Source organism: Miniopterus schreibersii (assembly GCF_964146895.1).
Source record: "Miniopterus schreibersii genome assembly, chromosome: 10".
Lineage (NCBI taxonomy): Eukaryota > Metazoa > Chordata > Mammalia > Chiroptera > Miniopteridae > Miniopterus > Miniopterus schreibersii.
This window is the reverse complement of record NC_138110.1, coordinates 48,425,193-48,442,119: the sequence shown is the minus strand read 5'-3', so window position 1 is coordinate 48,442,119 and position 16,927 is coordinate 48,425,193. Positions and strand designations below refer to the sequence as shown.

Sequence of the window (16,927 nt, the reverse complement as noted above, 5' to 3'; positions counted from 1 at the left end):
GTATTCTGAACTTTCTTTTCGTTGGGGTGGGTTGGCTACTCGGATCTATCCTACAGCAAGTAGAACAGCAGGAGGGGAAAAGAGCCACCCAGATTTGGAAATACCCAGATTTGGCGCCACTCCCAGCTTTATATTCTTTAGAAGCTCTTTCCTAACCCCTTGATGATGGGCTCACTACCCTGGGGGGCTCCCCTGGGTGCATTTGAACCCTGGCACAGCACTTCTGGTCTTCCTCCCCCATGGAGGGAGCCCTGGGGCAGCATCTCACTCTTCTGCAGTATCCTCAGCAGGTAGCACTCGCCTGGCACAAAGTCAGTGTTCGTCATAGACAACTGATGAAGAAATCCCTGGAAGGAGGGGCCCCAATTACCTAATCTGCTTTGAGCAGTGTCTAGCACAGAACCGTATTGCACCAAACATGTATTAATGACTCAGTGGTAAGTTTTGCTGAAGGTTTTCATCCTCTGTAACAATTATTCGACTAGTCCTACTTACTCTAGGCAGTGTGAACTGCCACTGCAAAGAGTCTCATAGCTGCTACAAGTTACCTGTTTATAGAATCCTATTTATATTCACATATTTATGTAAAATGTTTCGCATGACAATAAAAGTGGGGAAGTACCCATGATCTGTAGGAGGAGAGATGAAAGCAGAGCACAGTCAAATGGCACAGGGCCCTCTGAGGACAAGGTGTGGCCCAGGCACACCTGCTGGACTCCAGTCCAAGGCCAGGCGCCTTTGATGGCACTGGCAAGCAGGTAGCAGTGAGAGCCAATTATTTTGGCTATATGATCCCCAGAATGCAGATACTATGAGTCCATCTAGCTAGAATAACATCTTTTTAATTTACTGAGGTCTACGTACTCATCCAATCCAACTTTTCACCATGCATTTTAGAATCTAGAGTTTCATGATCTCTTCAGAAAGAAATTTAGCTGAACATGTTCCAATCAAAGATAAGTGGCAGGATTTTCTGAAAACACAGCAGAGTGGTAAGAGCAATTACAAACCTTTTAAAAATCTGTCCCTCTGCCATGCTATCAATGGGAAAAAATACCTGCATAAAACCATAACTCCCTTTATATGATTCATTTAAAGTCCACCCTAACCCATCCCCAAATTATTAAATTAGAAAAGTGTACTGCATAAGTAACTGTCCTATTCACAACGAAGAACAGTGGTTTGTGAGTGCTTCCTGGCTAGCAGTCAGTCTGTCTGTCTCTCACTTTCCTTAGCTCTCCTGTCTCCCTCTCAGAGTCACAGTTCTCTTTTCAGCATCTACCGTTACTGCACTGGTGACCGGAGAAACTGCCCAGTGAATCACGTACATCCTGAGAAATACATCTTTTCTTTAAAATGCTGTTTTTAGTGACTCAGGGTGAAAACACAGTCCCCATGAATGAGTAACAGAATATCGAAGGGACGTTTAGCCTCACTCACAGAGCATTTGAGAACCCAAAACTCCAAAGCAGCAGACCTGCGTATTTATGCATAACATCTCCAACACAAACAAAATTATTACAGAAGAGAAAAAAATGGAAAAGCCTAAAATACATCTCCCTAAAGAGAATCTGGCTCTGAAATGATCTCAGAGCTGACAGACCACTCTTAGGGAGACACAAACTTCTTACTTTTCTCAACTCTATCCTCAGACTAAACTTCAAGAACAGTCACAACAAACCCCAGAGAGCAGGTATTGCCCACAAATGGTCTTTGGAAGTGTACCTTTTTTCAAGAACAGGTCTTTAAACGGGGTCTCCTTCAGTGTGCTGTTGTTCAGGTAGTCACTGGACATAATCGAGTCCTTTGCAAGGGGGAGTCCAACTGTGATGCTGCCCCCCCAGTTCAAAGCATCCCTTCAGCCTCAGGCAATCTCCTCTCCAGGCAGCTCAGAGGTGCAGTTATAGCCAGCACCGTGGTGTGTGTGTGTGTATGTGTGTGTGTGTGTGTTTCTGTCTGTCTCTCTCTTTCTACTGTATCAGCGGGGCCCAGCCCAGGTGCTAGACTCAAATGCTGTGGCTCCGACCGCAGACTGTGGCTACCAATTATCAACTGCCATCCACAGAAACCAGGAGCTCTGCGGCAGGAAGCCGGTGGTGTCACAGAACAGATAACAAGTCCCGGGTCTGAAATCCTGAGAGCACCTGAACGCTCAGTGCTCTACAGAGCAACACAGAGCAATGATTAGTTTGCATTTCTCATGCTTGGCCTCAGACGGGACATGTTACACACACAGATGAGTGGAATGCAGCTAGACAGATCCTCTTGTTCTATTACATTCGATAATCTTCTTAACAAGCAAATATCAAACCAGACAAGAGAGAAAGGGGAAATCTGCAAACCTCAACACTATTTCTTCCCATGATTTCTGCTAGAAGCTTTCAGAGGCGAAGAAATGGAGAGAGAGGGCTTACCGAGGCCGCAGGCAGCATGTGTAAACAGGCAGGGACGCTTAGCTACCCGCGCGTCTCTGCTGTGGATCCGGCGTCAAGGGCACGTCCAGGCTCAGAGCGCACAGTGTCCCTCACGCCAGGAGCCAAGCTGTGGGCTGTCTTCTGGGTCCTCCTCTCCCCAGAGTCTCTAACTGGTGGGAGCAGCTTGCATGGCTCTTGCAGCTAAGCTCTGCACCAGCAACTGGCAAAGTCATAACCACAGCAGGAAACACTCCTAGTTTCTCTCCCTCCCACTCTCCCTTCCCTGTCAGCTCTTCCCCTTGCCTTGTCTCTTCTCTCCCTCCTCTCTCCCTCCTCTCTCCCTCTCTCTCTCCTGTCATCACTATTTCTCAATGCATCGTAGTACAAATATACCCCAGAGAATCCTATAAAGCCAGGACACTCCATCTTCCTAAGCAGTTTTAGTTTACAAGGTTCAGAAATTACAGAAAACAATCTCAGGTAATGAGAAAAGGCAATTCAAATAGGAAAGTAGAGACGGATCTCAGGAGGGCGCTTTCTCCTGCTTCATTTTGTGCAAGCACAGTCTCTTTTCCCCTGAGGTCTAAACAGTTTGTTTCATATGTGCATAAAACATCTCCGGTGCATTCTGATGCCCTGGGGCTGTGTGAAGAGACAGAAGAGAAGGCTGGGTGTCTGTCACGGCACTGTACAGAAAAAGTCATGCTGTGGCCTCAGCGAAAGGGCAGCATGCCACGGTAATATTGCAAACAACCCCAGCCACAAGCACTGCTCTGTACCCAGAATAGCCTTTGTTTTTCCTTATTTAGGGTAAATAGCAATGATGTGGGCCTTAACAATAGTTTTGGCTGTAGGAGGAGTTGTCAAAGCAAAACTAAACTGTCGGTTACTACCAGCATTAGAAACAAGAATAGTTACGTCAGCAGCTGGTCCCTGCTGTCTGCCCCAGCTCATCACCTGAGGCCAAGAAGAGGGGCTGGGCTTGATGTCACCTCTGGGTCCTCGGGTTGGCGAGGGAACATCACTATCTCATGTTCTAATTACCGGGGGCTGGGGTGGGGGGGCCAGAAGGGAACAAAAGAATCATGGAGAAGATTTTTCAGAGATTCCATGTGGATAAAAGAAATGGGAATTCCAGCAGGAAAATTAACAGTTGTATATATTTGCATGTGCCAATCAAGACAGCCTGGTTTTTCTTGAGCAATTTCCACATTTAAAATGTAACTCCCCTGCCTTATGCTTTTCCCAGATTTCCTTTCAGAGTCACACAGCTGGGTGAATGAAAAGGGCCAGGTTCCAGCGACTGGGCTGGGGCGTGGTCACCCAGCTCAGGCAAGAGCCGGCTTCAGAAGGCATTGAGTAAGAGATGCCCCTGCTTGGAGCTGGGTCTGTGCGGTTCTCCCTTGTCCCTGCAGCCCTGGGGTCCCTGCCCTCTGGGGATGGTACTTTCTGGTCAGTGTAGTCATGGTGATAGCATCACTCTGAAATCAGGTCCTTCAAGAGGAATATTCACAAGATCGCGTATGACTGCCACGCGGGTCTATTTTTGAAAATTTGGGACTGAGTCAACATATGGGACTTGAAAACCTGTTCTGTCATTTGCTAATAGACATATTAGCATTTTAACATGGTGGCAAGGAGTCCTCTTTGGGGACTATTATTTAAAATGCAAACTTCATGTATCAAAAACATCATCAATATACTTTTCACTTTTAATGGCTGCAGGGTGTTCCGCTCTGCCTTAACGCACTTAATTTGTTTGGCTGGCTCCCTTATCAACTGGGTGTTTGGGGTATGGGAAATCAATCTTAATTAAGCTCCTTGTTCATTCTGTGTAATCGTTCTCAGAGTTAAATGTTTTTTAAAATCGCTTTAAACGCCTTTGACCTTATGGACGTCAGCTTATTTTCAAAACACTGCCCACACTGGACAGCAGGCCGGCGGGCACACAACCCTGCGGGCGCGGGCTGTGCACCGGCCGAGGTGAGCGGCCGTCAGAGCCACCTGGGCGGCCCGACGCGCTTGCCATGCCGCTTGGTTCACTCAGGAAACACACCGTTTTCCTCATTCACTGAGGGGCTGGGGGCTCAGTCACCAAGTGGTGGTTTTAATATTGTTCCTATTCTCTTAAGCACCAGCCTGAAGAGGAAGCTTCAGGGAGAAGTTTCATGATAAACATCTCTTTTTTCCTTCTTATGGAATTTATTGGGGTGACACTGGTCAAAAAAGATCACACAGGTTTCAAGTGCACAATTCCACAACATATCATCTGAGTACTGTATTGTGTGTTCACCACCCCAAGTCAAGTCTCTGTTCATCACCATGTTTCCCCCCTACACACTCTTCCACCTCCCTCCAGCCCCTAAACATCTTGTTCCAGCTGGCCCTGATGATATGTGGATCACTGGGGTTTTTGAAATGATATGTGCCAATACTTCTTGTCCCCTAGTTCACAGACAATGGCAGCACACACAGCAGAGGGGTGTGGGAAGAAATAAGTCTGCTGAACAAAAGCATACAAGTAGGAAAGTGTAAAAAGCCATTTGCATTCAAGAACTAGTTCCTCCTTCCTTGCCTTTAAATATGCATCTTTAAAATGAGTACTCTGGTGGCTGATTTTACTAATGTAAGTGTTGTGTAGTTAATAAAATGTCCCCAAGCTGTGTGAAGGTTTCCCTGTGTACAGCAGAGGCCTTGGAAGTGGTGCAAGAAAGGGCGACTAAGACATTTTCACAAGGGTCTGCTGATAGCAACAAGGACCTAAAGAGCCTCTGCCTTCACAAGCTCCCTCTACCAACATCTCCCAGGTTTCCTCTATAAAGGTCCCAGTTCATTAATTCATCTGATAAATATTTACTAAGTGGTTACAGTCTTTAGGAGGAAATATATTAGACCTTCAATGTAATCCGACAGACAAGCATTTACTGTAGAGGTGAACTCGTCTTAGGTTCCATCTGTGGAAAGCTGCTTATTTAAGGAACGGAACAAGCTCTAAGGATTGGTTCCCAGCCAAGATCTGAATATGACAGGCTGAGGTGGCTGCAAGCGCCTGTGGCCTGAATGGCCAACAGAGGCAGCACAGGGCAGGGATTTTAGCTCAGGGGCTACTCAGAGCTCATTAGCTTCAGAAAAAAATCTCTGGGTGATAAAGGGGTACCCTGCTAATACCAGAATCTTTCTCTGTCCCATAGAACCTGGGTTAGCATCTAGCCGGGTCCAGCCTCTAACTTAAATCACCATGGGCTTCTCGGTCATGCCTCGCTGTCCCACCCCCAACCCCCCATTCTCCCACCTTCAACAGGTATCCCACTCAAAACAGAAACTATCACAGATACAGATCACTCGGAGAGTTAGGAATACCTTTACAATGGCTACACAGCCTAAAATTAGCATGTAAAAACATAAAGATCTACTGCTACGTTCCAGACACTTTTGAGCACTGTAGTGTATCTTTTAGCTTCAGACAACCCTGTGAGACACATTTTCAATTCCCACTTTATACAGAGACAGCTGAGTCTCAGAGAGGGTGAGTACTCTGTTCAAGGTCAAACGGCTGCTAAGAGGCAGGCTGGGAGTCAGAATCCTGGGCAGTCTGACTCAGAAGCTCCTTCCCACCCACCCATCATTCTGCTCAGTGGGCAGTGAACTCAGAATGATCTGACAGCCAACAAACTAAAATCTTCTGAAGCCAACCAAAGGGTGTTAGTTGATTTATATGGGCTTATTTGTATAATTTTAGCCTGATTACTTGATTCCTTTTAGCACTAACTTGCAAATCCATGTTGAAGATTCTGTATCTTCACATGTTGCCAGAAGCTCTTGGAGCCATTTTATACACCTCCTATGCCTGTTAAGGTGGCTTCTGTTAAGAACGAACGATGGCCTGTCCATTACAAATTCTCATTCTTTGAGGTTTATGACTATGCTGTAAAATTCTGTTCTGAGATGAAATTTTCCACATAAAAATTAAGCCCTGGAATTTGGCCTTTAGAAAACACGCCGTATATTTTAAGTAAGGTTGCTATGCTTAAAGTCATGAATGAGGATTTTGAAAGAACACGAACTCTGTGTTCCTGCAAACTCAAAACACAGGAATAGTTTGTGTGATATTTGTGGACATTAGCCAACAGCATAGAATAATTTACTAATGTGTTCTTGGTGCTTGAAGATTTTAACACAGAAAGGCTCTTATATAGAAACGTGAATGCTCTGCATGTGCTCCACAGTGCTTGATACCCCATCATTCTGTACAAATGTCAGCAAATATAAAATATGAGACACGATGGAGCTAGCAAGATAAGGTGGATTAAAAGTTTATTAAATAAATTAGTTTAAATTAAATAGCCTTGAAATAGGTTCCTAATATGCAACAATAATCCTTGTACTAACAGACTTTGAAGCTTACCTTATGCACAGTATTTTTTCCTCTAATGGAAAAAAGAATTACATGTCATTCTGCATTTATGGCAATATAGATTTTCATAATGGCTAAGCTACTCCTAATAAGTGGGTTATTCACCTTTTAAAACTGCAGCTACTTTTCCAAGTCCCAGAAGAAAATGAAAGGCAGTATAAAGTATTTACAGAAGCTAAATTCAGGGACCAGTTGGACCCAGGTTTGGGTTCTAGTCCTGCTATTTGACTACGTCAGCTTGAGCAAAACCCATTTTCTCATCTTTAAAATGAAGCTAAGAATACCCATATGATAGGGTGGAAAGTAAATGACACATATAACCCTTGCTATTCAAAGTGTGGTCCAAGGCCCAGCAGCAGTAGCATCACCTGGGAGCTGGTTAGAAAGGCAGGAGCTTGTGCCCAGACCCAGGCCTCCTAAACCGAAGCGTGCATTTGGACGAAATCCCCAGTTGATTCATTTGCACGTCAAAGCTTCTTCGGAAACTTTGGTCTAATCCAAACTCCTCATTTGGACTGAACCAGCAAACCTGGGGCTCAGAGAATGTGTGGCTTTTGCATACCACACAGAGGAAATGAGCCTGAGATCCAGGACTCCGGTTTTGAGCCAAAGGGATTGCTACTCAACAATGACTTGAAACAAATGGTACTCAGCATACAAGTGCACATGTGTAAAATCATAACGCTGCCCTTCTGGGCTAAGGGCCGGGCCCAGGACCGCGCAGGACAGGTGCTTCTTGCGGTCTTCCCACCTGTGCTGATGGGCTCCACACCCTGTAGGAGAGGCAGGAGGGGTTGCTGGTGCTGTCAGGGCTCACGAGCATGGCAAAGCCAGCCCACTTATGTTAACAGAGGCTCTGGTGTCAGAATACAATTTCTAGGATATTTGGCATTCTTTATAAAAACTCCAGAAGTCCCTCAGGAACTCTGGATACTATATGCTAAGAAAATTCTAAGTTTACCTTTTAGAAAAACTGAAGTGCTATGAGCAGACCCTTCCTAAAGACAGAATTATGAAGAGGCCACAGGTCTACTTCTATGAACCAGGCCCGACTCGCTCACGTCCTCTCTGGCCTCCCTGCTCCCTGGGAGAGCCAGATGGTAGGAAAGTAGAGTCCTGGCACTGGAGAGTTCTGGAAACAGAGTTCCACCTCTGTTGCATGTGTTCTGCCAGTGGCCAGCTGTGGGCACCCCACACTGTTTTCCTTATCAACAAGGCTACTGATGGTGCCTTCAAAAAACTGACCTATCATCAGCAAGGGGAAGCCCTTGAAAGGAGTGGCAGAAATGATCTACTCTAGGCCCTTTGTATTTCAGGTGAAATGCACACATATTCTAGGTAAATCACACTAAATATTTTAACATTTAAAATATTCAACATGGTTATTCAGAAAAATATTTTATTCTGCTTTTCAAATATATTACATTTCTTGATTTCAATCAAAAGTTGGGAGGCTGAGTAACCTTCAAGAGTCATCCTATTTCTGGGTAGATCATAAAAAAAAATGAGGCTCAGATGTTTTAACTCTGATCCTAGATACTACTATTCTAGTTCCCAGTTCTTAACCCCTTAAAAACTTTAAATGCCCCTTGAGGTAAGTAAACCACACCCACATTAGCACTGTACTCCAGGCAAACATTGTGTATTTTTATACACATATAGTATATGGCACACATGTGCATCCACATTTGGTATGTGTTGTTGCTAAATGACTGAGGAGCACTGATCATTATTCTTGGAGATTCTAAGGCAGGGGTCCCTTTGCATCACGTGCATTTCCTGGAGGATCTGACTGTGGAGGAAGGGTCACACTGCCATCTCTGGAGCTTCTCTTTGTCTTGCTTACAAATTCCAGGATGTGCCCATATAATTCTGAGACCTTCAGATTCCTGGCTTTCTCAAAAGCATTAATTTCTTTATAAATTGAGATAAAGTCACAGCCCATCCAAGGGTATCAGTTAGTGTATTGGAGCATATGCTAAGGCAAGCACTAGAAAAATCCAAATTAATCCAAAATCACACCAGAGCTATATAACTGTACTCTGTTTCCTTCTTTGGTACTTTAAGACTAGCACACGTATGCTTTAAACACAAGAATCACTGTTCTCTGGTACCAGATCGCCTTTCAAAACATGAAGTGAATTCTTATTTATGTCCATTTTCAGAGCTGAGCACTTACTATGTGCCACTCACTGTGAGGGGACAGGGGATACAAAGAAGACCAGGAACTGTCCTTGTCCATGACATCTCTAGTTCATGTCCTGAGCAAGAGCTGGCCAGAGAGTGAGACTGGTATGACTCAGTGCAGTACCCAGCACAGTGCTCAGCACAGAGCAGGGGAATGAACAAATGAATAAAAGTATGGGGGTCCTGTAGGAGCACATAGAAAGGATACTTAACCCAAATAGTAACAATGATAGCAAACGCTTATAGAGCACTTACTATGTGCCAGGCAGCATTCCAAAGCATGTTATCATTCAATTGAGCATTACAAGTATCATATGAGATGAGCACTAATTATCACCCCAATCTTACAAGAGAGAAAACTGAGGCACAGAGAGGCTATGTGACTTGCCCAGTGTCACACAGCTAGTTAGTGGCAGTGCCAGAACTTGAACCAGGCAGTCTCACTCAGAATCTACTAACCACTAATCAGACCAGCTCTAAATGTGCCTGGTCCAAGGATGATCCCAGAGCCAAATCCTATTTTTAGAAGGACCTTGATCCACAGGCTGGGGCAAAAGGAGGTTTACAGTTGTTCATATGGAAAATAATACAGTAATTAATAGATAATAATACAAGAATAAACTCTGTGTTTCATGTACTCACAACTGTAAATCTCCTTTTGCCCCACCCTACATAAGCCCCATTAAAAAGATTCAAGAGCCCGGTGGGGTGGGGCTCAGCAGTTGAGCGTCGACCTAGGATCCAGGTGATCGGGGTTCGATTCCAGGTCAGGGCACATACCCGGGTTGCGGGCTCGATCAATGACTTTCTCATCATTGATGTTTCTATCTCTCTCCCCCTCTCCTTTCCTCTCTCTGAAATCAATAAAGATATATTTAAAAAAAAAAAAAAAGATTCAAGAAATGAATTACTGCTCTGAGACCAAGGCTCTTGTAAAGGCCAGAAGTGCACAGAGACCACTTAACTCCACCATCTGAGAATGAAGTCTTCGCATCGCAGGGAAGATACTGCTGGAAGCAAACTTAACAATTGAACCACTGGGCAATTTCCCTTTATGTTAAACTAAACCTGTCCTATGGCAAATCAAGGCTACTGTCTTTTATGACTTTGCTTTTCTTTGGCTCTATACTCATAGTATAAAAAGGTAAATAAAATGTAAATATTTATAAATGTAAATATTTATAAAAATCAGAGTTCTCCAGGAAAAAAAGCACCCTTTCCCTTTTGTTTTCTATTTCTAATTTATCGTGTCTATACACTTTCTTTTCTTTCAGACTCAAAATGTCCCCTTTACGTAGGGACTCATCAGAACCTGTTCTATACTAAACATTATGATGTGCCTGAAGAAATTGTTCAGTTTAATATCTTACTCATTCGTGAACTGAAAAAGTACTGAAACTAAAAGGTAATCTTTAAATACACTATGATGTCAGAAAGGTTTCCTTGTTTAAATGAGGAATCGGTCTACATAGGCAATGAAATCGCCACATGGAAACCTGAACCATTTAGGTGCACATTTAAGGCCCACGATTACCGAGTCAATGAAGATGAACTGGGCTTTATGAGGACCTCCTGCCACCATGATCAGGTAGAAACCAAAATGGTTGGAAAGCAGGCCCCCCGCTGCTCAAGAGGCCTGAGGGTGCTTTTTATGTAGATAAGGGGAAATGGGCTTTTGTTTTGATTAAAAGTGACCTTAATCAAGTCTGTTATTCTCAACAAAAACACCCAAATTAGGAGAGCAATAAAATATAACAAAATAGAGTGGCAATAAATAAAATCTTTGGAGTTTTCACAGGAAGAATGGTTTTCTGGCAGAAACTCACTTAATCTTGGTTAAACAAATAAAACTGATTTTTTTATTTTTTATTTAAAGGGCCAAAAATGGAAATATTGTAAATGACTTTACAATTTTTTTCCTGTAATGTACCTTACAGAAAAACTTTTCAAAAATTGTCTATTACCATTTAGTCTTTTGAGAGGCAGCTATAGCCTTACAAAATGCATTTATTAAATAACAGAAGTTTAAAATTAAAATTAGTCTTTGATTCATAAGCTGCAGAATGAATGTTGTGTTAGTGTTACCTTAGGAAGCTGTTAACTGGAGCATGGGCCTAGCTGGCTACTTTAGAGGGGCCGGCTGTGCAGGGGCTGGGCAGAGGACGTGGGTGAGCTGGGATCCAGGGGTTCCCCATGAACTCCAACTGGCTCCCCCAAAAGTGGAAGCAACTCAAATATCCATCAACAGGTAAATGGATTAAAAAATGTGGTATATCCATAGAATGGAATATTACTCTGCCATACAAAGAAATGAAGTACAAATACATGCCATCACCTGGATGAACTTTGAAAACATCATGCTAAGTAAAAGAGGCCTGTCACAAAACACCATATACTGTATGATTCCATTTATAGAAAATGTCCAAAATAAGCAAATCTATAGGGACAAAAAGTAGATTAGTAGTTGTCTAAAGCTGGGAGTTTGGGAGACAATGGGGATGAATATCATTGGGTATGAGCTTTCTTTGTGGAGCTACAGAAATGTTCTAAATTTAGATTGTGGTGATGGTTGCACAACTCTGCAAATATACTAAAAACTACTGAATCGTACACTTTATTTTAAACGGAAAGAATTGTATGGTATGTAAAGTATATCTCAATAAAGTTGGTATAATAGAAAGAACTATGAAATAAAATTGTTTTATGATATTAACAATTAATAATCGTTTTTACTGATGCTTATAAATTTGTATTTCCAGCTTTAATAATCAATGCGCTTATTTTTGTAATACTTATGGTTTTTGCCATTGTTTGCAAGCACCTTTCTAGATGTAGATGATCATTATTTTCAATACATATAAAATTAACCTGAATATATATTATCAATATAACTTTCCTCTTTAACATTAAATTTTGAAAAACCAGAAACATCTATCAAAATAATGAAACATCTATCAGAATAAGGTCAAAATGAACCTACCGTGGTCAGAATCACTATGGTGGCTGGCAATGTCAGCTGAGTGGCAGGCTGACAGAGGGTCTGAGCCAGGAGTCACCTTCTCCAAGCCCTGCTCTCACCAGACGAGCCCCTGGGCACACACCCATGCTGCCTCTAAGGGGGGAGCTGCTCCTCACAGCACCTCTCTAGAGACACAGACTCTCTCTAGGACCCCAAGATCTGCTGTGTGTGTAGTGTAGTTATAGAAGCGTACATATGAATACATGCTACTGATAAATGAGGATGTTGATGGAAAATCAGGATATAGGGAAGTTTAGGAGGAAAATAAAAATTTAAAAAGACTGCCCAATGCTCACATCCCCATACTCCTCAGCACTGTCTCCCCCATTCCTAAGCCACAGTCAGACACTTAGGTGCAGGTGGAGCTTCCCTGCAGCGAATAATCATGGAACATCTCCTATGTAACCACCACTATGCAAAGCATGTGCACCCTGGTCAGCTCACAGAAACCTCACAATCTTGCTAGGGGAACAAGACTGAAACCCCCCTCCCACCCAAAGGCAATTAGAAATTTTTTAATGAATATTCTTATTTTGCAATTGGTACTTAATAAATTTAAAAACACTTCTACATATAGACTTCCATTTGATACAATCAAATTTTAAAATGTGAGAGTCAGATAATAAATCCTTAGAACCTGAGTCATTTCACCAGTTTGGGCTTCCTTCTACACCCTAATTCGGAACCAAGACTTAATGAAGACATTACAAAGTCCTTCTAAAATATTTATAGACTATAGATTTTATTTTTTTCACGTCCCTGTTTCGCATGCTGAATTTCTAAGAGTTACGTGTAAGATTGCAACATTTACTATCCTGTCTTGGAAAAATCATATCTATACTCTTTATTGTGTAAGATTTTTCCATAAAAGGGTGAAAAGCCTGGTTGACTACATAGCGCCAAGCCTACCAAGTTTATAACTAATAATATTTCCTATACACTCTACCTCATACTATTTCATTTTGGGCCTACAGCAGATCTTTCCCTATGGCTGTGTAAGAGACAGGCCATTTACTTCCCTAATCATGATGTTACCTTTCTCTGGCCTTCAGAGGGAAGAAAAGCTGTACAGTGTTTTTCAAGTCCTGAGTCACAATCCACTAGGGCAGTCAGTGCAGTAGACTGCAACTAGCATTTCAAGAAACAGGGCAGAATGGAAAATATCAGAGTGCAAATAGTAAGGATAAGCACTGTGAGAAGGTTTGTTTGGGCTCCACACGTATAGGCCCGTGTTTGTACTGGGTTGGGATGTAGGTCAGGCAGGGTGAAAAAGTTTGAAAGGCAGTGGTTGAAAGCGTAATGACTATTCAAATATTTCTTTTTTCTCATTATATAAGGTAAATCATCTTCTTCCATGAAACTCCACTGTTCATGAGGAACACACTAGCAGGACATTAATGAAGGTCTTTTTAAGGTTTGTGACTGTAATTCAGCAGACTAACACATGGACACCAGGTGGTGTCCTTCCAGTTGAAGATTCTAGGCCGGAACCTGACTCACCACCTGTGAATTGTGTGTGACGCTGGATTCCTCATATAACCTTCCTTAGCATCCATTTCCTTATCACAGCATCCTTAAATGCACTAAGTAGGTCATAAAGATCAAATAAAACAATATGTGTATAAGTGGCATACGATCTCATTGGCCTCATTTACAAGTGAGAGTTGAGATCTGTGTTGGCTCCATTGCTCACAATCCTTGAATGTGACTCTGCAGATATTCTTTAGACCAGTGGTTCACAACTGGCTGCAGATCTGACCACCCAGGTATTTTACAAATACCCATGCCTGGGCCTCATCTCAGACTGACTAAATCAGGAGCCCCAGCTGTGGAGGGAGGCATCTGCAGTTTCTAAAGCTCCCCAGGTGATTTTACTGGGCAGCCAGAGTAAAGAATCCCTGTCCTAGACCGGAGTATGCTGCATTTTCTTTATGTTTAAAATTCTGTCTGCTGTCTTCTCTCTATAAATACAGACAGACAAGCGCACGCACACTCATCTTTTTTGGAGTACATCCTTTCATATTGCAGCTGACTTCAGAAAGAAAGAAAAAGCTAAGGCTGATTTACTTAACTTTTTCATCCCTAGTCTAATTACCCTGTGAGAGGAAAGGCGAAACACAAAAGCTTTGACACCACACCAGTTTCTATAAAAAAATCTTTCATTTAGGCAATTACTTTGGATATTCTCAAGAAAATCCTTAAAGAGTTTTTATGTATATGGAATTATTTTTAAATTGTTGAGAGAGAAGTAGAATTCTACAGTTAGAAACAGAGCACAAGGTTTGGATTGTCTTTTTTCTTCTGGATATTTTCATTGTTCAAAGACAAAAAGGCAGTCCCACAACTCCCTTTTCAAAGGCAACCAAAACCCACACATGATTACTGGGTTAGGGCTTCTGCTCCTTTTTATTTATACTTAAAGAAACATCTGAAAAAGAAAAGCTCCAAGATTTCCAGTGGGAAGGCCAGCACCAGCCTCAAGTCCACCGACTCACCCTGCTCTGCCTCTCCTCTTACACTTGATGATAACGAGACCTCTGGATAAAAATAATAATAAACTGGTCTTTCAAATGAGTTTTAAATGTTAAGATGCTCTATATATTTAAAAACTCAAAGTTAGACTCAATCTCCAGTGCAAGTGATCACGAAGTACTTCCTGAGGTTTTAATGTGTTTGCAGGTTTGGTGGAGACAGACAGGACTAGTCACAAGGTAGGATTTCCTTGGGCCTAAAGGCTAATTGTGTATCTCAAACAGGACAGAACTCCATGATGGGTTAAACTGTTTGTAGAGATTATAAATGCTGTAGATTTTAAGATGAAAACAAATCAGTGAGGACTGTGGTGGTCGGAAAAGGTGGATGCTCCAGGGACATGTAAATTCTGAACACAAAATTCAGAACATACAAGAGGTGGCATGGCCACACGTGCGATGCTTCAGATTCGGGGTCATTTTGATTTCCTGCCACACACAAGTGGACTCTCCACACACACTCCCGCTCTCAGTCCCTGTCTGGTGTCTTTCTTCATTTACTTTATGCTTTATCCTCATGGAAAAGGCCCAGCAGCCCAAGCAGTTAGTTTTCCCCTCTGTCTTCCATCCACTTGCCCGTTTACTCCTGTCCGCCACAAGTGCACTTCATTTACCTCACCCGGCCTTTCCTTACTTCTCAAGGCATTTTCCTTTCCCTAAACTCCTCTCTTCTCTGAGTGTCTTCTCTCCCTTTTGATTTTTTCTTTCTTTCCAGCTTCACTACGTGAAATCTGATCAATAAACACCTGCAATCTAAGTCTGCTTCTGCCTGCGGTGACCCTGGATGTAGTGACACCACGTGGGGGAAAGACAGCCCAAGGTGAGGCTAGAGGCAGCCGTGGGGGTGACAGGGCTGCGGGGCTCTGTTGGAGAGGGCCAGGGGCTAACCTCTTCCCGCCCCTAGCTGCCCAGACTCAGCTTTCGTCACCTCTGGGGTACGTGTGAGAGGGCACAGCGGTAGTGCCACAATCCATCCTCAAGGAAGACATCAAAACAAGCTAGGCCATCAGAAACGCCAATGGGAACGGCAGCAGAAACTTGTATTTTGACTAAAATATAAGAGAGATAGCTCCGGTGAACTCTCTCTGGGTGTCTACCAAGGATTTTCAAATAATAATAAACACCCCAAGTGTTGCTGGATGGAGCTGAGCATGTCACAGGGGCCCAAGCTCCACCACGCACAGGATAAAAACCCAGCAGAGGAGGGCAGCCTGTGGGGGCATCAGGCTAGTTCCACTGCCTTTCTCCTACCACAGGTTATTTTAAACAAATTGAGAGATTCTGGAGACAGGGACTAACAATAAAAGAAAAAATATGACAGGGTGATGAATGATTTAGCTGGGCTTCCTGAGTGCACAAACAGTTGAATGTCGACACAGTAACAGCAAAATCGATGTTGCTGGACTCTGGGATTAGGGAAGCATGTCTTCTAAAATAAGGTCAAGACAGTTCCAAGGAGCCAGTGGTGATCATTTACGCTTTGTGAGGAGACTGTGTTGATAGCTCAGAACGATTCAGTCCCAAGAACACAGAGGCAGTAGGTCTAAAACGTGTAAGCTGCTTACGGAAAACACCAGGTAAGTCTGCTGCAAACCAAACCATGGGGAAGAAACATGCCTTTTGTTCCTTCACTTGACGAGGTAACAACCACATGTTATAATTAAAAAAAAAAAAAATTCTAAGGAAAGGGAAGAAACTAAAGTTTTAAAAAATAACACATTATTTTGATGGTATATTTGAAAATATATCCCTTATTGAAGTTCCATTTGTGATTTTTTAAAATACTCTATTAAAAAATTAATAATACAAACTTTTCCAGAAAATGGAGACATCAATACACAGGTTTGTTTCCCAGCTCCTAAAATTTATTTAACTATAAAATCCCTCTGTAAAAACGTAAAGCTCCAACTGGTTCATTCGGAGCAGAGAAGCTCAAAATGATATTCAAAGGGGGAGGAAAAGGAAGCACCTGCCAGGGGCCCCAAACCCAGTGATATCACTTCTAGTGTAAATGTCACTAGTGGTTTCAACCTCAAGCAGGAATGAGTCTGTCTTGTCACAGTATTTTCATAAAGCTTCTCACAGTTTCACTGGGATGGGCAGATGGGGAAATTATTCTTGTGACAATATTAATTCACTGATGAATGAAGTTGGACCGTGTTCTCCTCAGGAACCTAGAAAATGATGCAATCTGCAGGAAAAGGCTTTCTGGATTCAGGTGTTCCATGAGTCTAAAATAAATTATTGATGTCTTAATGAATAGCCGTCTAATTTACATAAAAGAGAGCCGAGATCAGCTATTATTATTTAAATTTATTCTAGGACTAATTTTTAAGGTGGAAAGTGACCCCATTTTTTTGTA

General features: G+C 42.6%; 1 protein-coding gene across 8 annotated transcripts in view; it reads right to left on the bottom strand.

Moving 5' to 3' along the window:
- LDLRAD4 (low density lipoprotein receptor class A domain containing 4) overlaps positions 1-16,927 on the bottom strand; it is a 347,099-nt gene that overhangs the window by 32,124 nt on the left and 298,048 nt on the right. Inside the window, exon 1 of one of the 8 annotated variants that reach the window (XM_081148672.1) lies at positions 2,415-2,699. The exons of the other annotated variants lie outside the window; for them this stretch is intronic. The gene's annotated coding sequence lies outside the window, so the exon portion shown is untranslated. Of the gene's footprint in view, positions 1-2,414; positions 2,700-16,927 lie in introns of those variants that run through there. 8 annotated transcript variants of the gene reach the window in all.